This window comes from Sciurus carolinensis, chromosome 6, assembly GCF_902686445.1.
Source record: "Sciurus carolinensis chromosome 6, mSciCar1.2, whole genome shotgun sequence".
Taxonomy (NCBI): Eukaryota; Metazoa; Chordata; class Mammalia; order Rodentia; family Sciuridae; genus Sciurus; species Sciurus carolinensis.
Window position 1 is genome coordinate 145,701,757 of NC_062218.1, and position 6,000 is coordinate 145,707,756.

The window sequence follows — 6,000 nt, forward strand, 5'->3', positions numbered from 1 at the left end:
ATCTCCTAGTAGTTCTTATAAATCAGCTTTTGTTTTCATGATTTTCTCTCTCTCTCTCTCTCTCTCTCTCTCTCTCATTTTCTGCTTTTATCTCTATTTTATTCCATCTTTCAAATCAGATTTCGTTTTCTATTTGTATTCCATATTCAATTACCTCCTGAAAACTACCTAAAATTATGTTAAATATGAAATAACATGTTCACATTGCTTATGTGTTCAACTAATGTTTATGTAATATGAATACTTGTATTTACCTATGAGAAGGGTGATTCACTCTTTCATTCCATTAAACTGCCTATATTATTCTTGTTTTGTTTTTGTTTTTTGTTTTTTTTCCAACTGAGTTAGTCTCTTTTTATTCTTTTGGTAATCTCTTCCAGGGTTAACTACTTCCGCTGCAGGTGATGCAGTGTGTAAGGTTCCACACTTCCAATGTTGGAACTGCTATGAGCATGTCTTTCCCTTTATTACAAGTCAGAATTGAAACCTTGATTCTTGTTTTCCATATTCCAGTTGCAGAAGTAGTTTGCACTGCAGGAGTTACCTAAAGACAGTCAGCTTTCTAATGCTGGCCTACAATCAGGTTCTAGCTTCTCCAGGAGCACTACGGGTTGCGTTAAAATATGTATTGAACTAAGAGAACTCTCAAGTGAGTTTAAACACATGTTAGTCCACAACACTGGTCATAATAAATAGGTGATAATATCATTTTCATTATTATAAACTGATATTATTATAATGAACTAGTCAGGATTTTTATTAATTTATTTACTTCTTATGACTTTCCTGTGAATTTAATTGTCATCTTCTCACCTTTCCAATCTCTGGATATGTTGCTGAGAATTTTATTCTCAAAATTAAATACTGAATTTATAAAAATACATATAAAAATATCTGATATAGTGTTGGTAAGACTACTTGAGAAATGATTTTTAAATTTATTTTGGTGCTTTATGCATTTATGTGATAAATAAATCAGGTAAGAATACTTCTTAGATAAAAACTTAAGAAAGAAAATGTGAGAGACAATGATGAAAAAAAATGCTTCTTTCTGTGTCATGTTTTTCTGTAGTTTTTGAAGATTTATAGAGACACAGAATACAGACATCTCAGCTCCAGAGAAACAAACCCCTGAAATGATTAATACTCTTTTTCTTCATCCAGGATGGAGGGGAATACAATTCCTTCTACTCTCTCATATCTGTTATTGTTCACTATTCTATAATATTATTTTTCCCATAAATGCATTTCAATAATGTTATAATCTTCTTTTCTTTATTAGCAAATTTATTCTACTATACATTTAAAGAAAAATCTATAACCCAAATTAGGAAGACTAGTTGAAATAACTAAGGTGTGATTTACTATATAGTCACGGTGTTTTTTAATCCATTTTATTTATCTTCTCATTTGAGATGACAGAAAAATGGAATGATTGTGTAAAAATGCAGGGACCATAACACCTGAAAGTGTTTCAAACTGGCTTTCAGCAATCATTTAAATTTGAACATACATTTGGAATATTTAGGTTTGAATTACATATATTCATATAAAATATTAAAGATCAATATGTGTCACATGCCCACGTTTATAGCAGCCTAGTTCATAAGAGCCAGGTTTGTTTTGTTTTGTTTTGTTTGGCCTGTATTGAAGCCAGGGATGCTTAACCAACGAGCTACGCCCCCAGCCTCATGGTCCTGTTTATTTTTTTCTTTTGGAGTCAGGGTCTCACTCAGGTGCTTAGGGCCTGGCTAAGTTGCTGAAGCTGGCTTTGAACTTGCAATCCTCCAGCCTCAGCCTCCCAAGCTTCTCGGATTCAAGTGTGGAACATTGTGCCCAGCTAGCTTCTCACTCTTACAAATAAAGCTGCTAAAACCATTGGTGCACAGGCATGTTAGTAATTTTCCATTTTGGTTGGGTAAATTCTTAGGAGTGCCATTACTGAGACATAAGGTAACTGTGTGTGGTACTTTATAGGAAATTGCCAAATTGTTCTTCCAAAACCACTGCTCTATTCCTAATTTCTACCAGCACTGTAAGAGAATTTACTCTGCAACCTCACCAACACTTGACATTGTCATTTTGTTTTGCACTTTCATTGTGACCTAACAAATGAGCAGTGGTATCTCATTGGTGCCCCAGTTTGTTCTATCCTAATGAGTGATGATGTTGAGCATATGTTCATGTCATATTGGCCATCTGTATATCTTGGTAAAGTGTTTGCTCCAATCTTTTTCCAATCAAAACAAAGAAACAAAACGATGGTTTCCTTACTGAGTTTCAAGAGTTCTCTAGGCTGGATTCAGATCTATGTTTGCAAACCTTTTCTTACAGTCTGTGCCTTGTTGCTTCATCTTCTTCATCGCATCTTCCAAAGAGCAGGGGTTGTTAGTGGTGGTGTTTTTCCAGGACCAGGGATGGACTTAGGGGTGCTCTACAGCTGACATTCTCCACTAGCATTTTTTGTTTTTGCCCATTCCGCATGGAAAATCATGTCATCTGTGAAGCACAGTTTCATTCCTTTCTTTCCAATTTGTGTGTCTTTGTTTCTTTTTCTTTTTAGTGTGGGATAGGAATGATAGGAGTGGGCATCTTTGCTGTTGGATTCCTCTAGTATGATAATTACTTGACTAAATGTTCCTATAGGAAGGCTGGTGGGCAACATCAATGGAGGAGGTGGGAGCTGCAGACCCCAAGACAGCTGAAAAGACAGAGGAACCTCTTGGCTCATCACCTCCCAGCCTTTTGGTCATCGCCCCATGACTGCCATATTTGGCTCCCCTCCATCTGTGGCTCCTCTGGTGAGCCCTGACTCATCACCCTGTGGTCTGCCTGTCTTCTTCTCTCTCCAGCTTCAGGCCATCATTTAGTTTGCCCGGCAGCATTTTCCCTTCCTCCCTCCTGTGGTTCTTCCAGTCCCAGGTCAGGCCATAGGCCTCCTCTGCTCACATGAGGCCCTCCTAGTGCAGGATCCCCAGTCTCAAGGGAAATGTGGTCTGCACCCTGGGATTCACCAGGCAGGGCTCCCCCGCATTGCTGGCAGCACCCGTGCAGGCATCATTACATGCACCCACTTTCATGCAGCTCCTCCTGGAGTCAGTTGCTTGGTGGTTGGTAGCAAGGACTCTGGAGCCAGATCGCAGAATTCCACATCACACCTCTACAACATACCATCAGGGAGATCATGGGCTTGCTAGCTGGACACTCAGTTTCCCTATCTGTAACCAGGGAAGTGTGGGTTAATATGCAAATGACACATAGAACAGTGGCTGGTATCAGACAATGCTGTAGGAGTTGCTGTTACAATGACTACCATTCCTTCCCGTGGTCCTTTACACATGTTTGTGCCTCATCTTAAAAGCCAAGCAAACTCCACCATTAATGTCCCATGCCTCCAATCCACGTGGTGTATCCTCTGTGCCTTATTCCCTGAAAGAGTTGCCCTCTCTCACTAACTTCACCCTTCGCTTCCTGGCCCATGTCAGCCCCGCCCCTGCCCTTGCTGTCAGGACCGCGCTCCCTTCAATGGCCAAGGCCAGCAGACATTCTCCAGGCTGCTCTTTCTGGACTGAAAAAGCCTCTGAAACCAGAAGTAGCCGAGCAAGCCCTCTTGCATGTCTTATTGCTTAACTCTCTGGGCTTCTCCTCTGCATGCAGCTGGGTGCTGTGGGCTGGGTTGCCTATGCCTTGTCCATGACACCATCTTGCTGAGCTACCCTGGTCACTCCTCATGGTGCGTAGGGCCTCATGTTGCTGCTGGACTCTCCACCCTGACGTAGGCTGGCCATGCTCTTTGCATTGGGTTTTCAATCCCCAGTTCAGTGACTGGACTTTATTTGTTGGCTACTGTGTTTTGATCCCGGGACACTTTAGCACTGATCTTCATCCCCAGTCCCTTCTCTTTTCCACTCTGAAGCAGGGCACCACTCCATTGCTAAGGTTGGTTTGGAACTTGTAATTCACCTGCCCCGTTAGCCACAGTGCTGGGATTACAGGTGTGTGCCACCGTGCCTGGTTTGACTGAGGCATCCTTGATGCCCTGAAAGGTATCTGACTGGGTGTGTATCTGAGTGTCAGAGCATGTGCTCAGCGTGTGCAAGGCCCTGGTGCTTCAATCCCCAGCACACAAAGAATAGGAATCTGAAAAATGTGTGAACCAACAAACAAAAGAATCAACCTTTGGGGATAGAAGAAAAGAGAGAAAGGAACAGAGTCAAGCCTGATGCCCTGATCGCCCCAGCATGAGGGGAAGGAGAGGCAGCAGGAAGTTGGGCAGAAGATGGGCAAGAAGAAGATGCCACTTGATATTGATCCTGTGGAGTGGGAGGGTGTTTGAGACACAGAATTGGAACAAGAGCCCCAGGAGGGGAGCCAGTGATTGTAACTGGTCTGGGTGCTTCAGAGCTGTTGGATTCTATTCCTGTCTGATAGGGTCCCATGTGGGGAGAGGAAGGGATTCAAGTTTACTGCACAATTCATAAAAATGTAGTAATTATCATTCCTTTAAGGATTTTTCTATACCTTATATAAAACCAACATTTTCTCTACTTTATACACATCTAATCAAACAATATTTCTCTAAATTTAAAATTTTGCAAACTTTTTTAGTGTCTATAATTAATTAATGTATTTTCTTGTGACTCTAGGGGTGGAACCCAGGGGTGTTTTATTATGGAAGCTACATCCCCAATCCTTGTCATATCTTGTTTTGAGAGAGTATCTCACGAAGTTGCTGAGGGTCTTTCTAAGTTTCTGAGACTGGCCTTGAGCTTGTGATCCTCCTGCCTCAGCCTCCCAAGTCACTGGGCTTACAGGTGTGCTCCACTGCAGGATACTAGTTTCTTAAGTGCAGTGAACCACTTAAAGCAGTCAGGAGCTCATAGAGAACAATGGTTCATGTTGCTTTTGGACCTGGTGGGATATTCCAGAGCTGTCCTGATGATGTGGACTCCTGGTTCCTTCTAGTGACAAACAGGGTTGAAAATCAAAGTCTTCAGGTGTGCTCCAGGGAGAGGCGGGGGTGGAGAGTGGTGCTCCTGGATCCCTTCCCATTGTGACCAAATATTTATCATTTAAATCCTCGAAGTTGGGGTGAGACTCATCCCAATCTGGGAGGAGGACAGGCAAGGCTGATGGATGGAATGAGAGGGAGAGGAAAAGGGAGAGGAGAAGCCAGTCAGTGAGGACCTGAACTTTGAGCTTGATCTTTGTGCACTGAAGGCTGTCAGTCCACACTCTCCTGGGCCATGTGATTTTTGACTAGGAATATACAACTGGGCATCCCTCTGCCACTGCCCTCCCAGATTGTGAAATTCACTGAAGGCACATGTGTAGGAACAATGAGGGGTGGGAGAGGGAAGTGGGAGCAGGGTGCTGGCACTGACTGAGGAGCAGTTGAGCAGCAGAGGGAAGATCTTATAAGGGATCTGGAAAGACGTGGTGGGAGGATGAGTGGGCCCCATGGAGACAGAGCAAGGATGCTGCCAGGGGAGGAACCAGGTGAGGAGGGAGCCCCGAGAAGGCAGGAGAGGTGGTGCAGCGTCAGTACCGCAGGGAGAGCTGCTCACAAGTGGGAGGAGGGAGGTGGCTCTTCCCTGGGGCCCTGGGAGGCAGGAGTCCCTGGGTCACTCTGGGGTTCCCTGCCCTTGGATTCATGCTCCAGGCCTGAGTTGAGTCCTGGCTCAGCTGACCAACTTAGGGAGGGTCACTGGGAGATGGCTGTGCCAAGTCCTGCCATTTCTAAGCTCCTCTTCAAATCCCCACCCCCCTTCAGGACAATAACCCATTTGCCCAGGGTTGTACCAGAAACTGGCATGTCACCCTCTGCACACCACTGGGGCCCAAGTAAGTTGGTGAAGGAGAGGCTTAAGGGGTGGACCCTGGGCTGGTGGGGTGCAGTGAAGCTGGGTCTTCTTCCCTGGTCCCTTACCCCAGCTCCCAGGCCCTGACCCTCACTGTTCCCTTCCTTGGGGGTTTTCTCCAGGGCACTCTGGGAGCCTC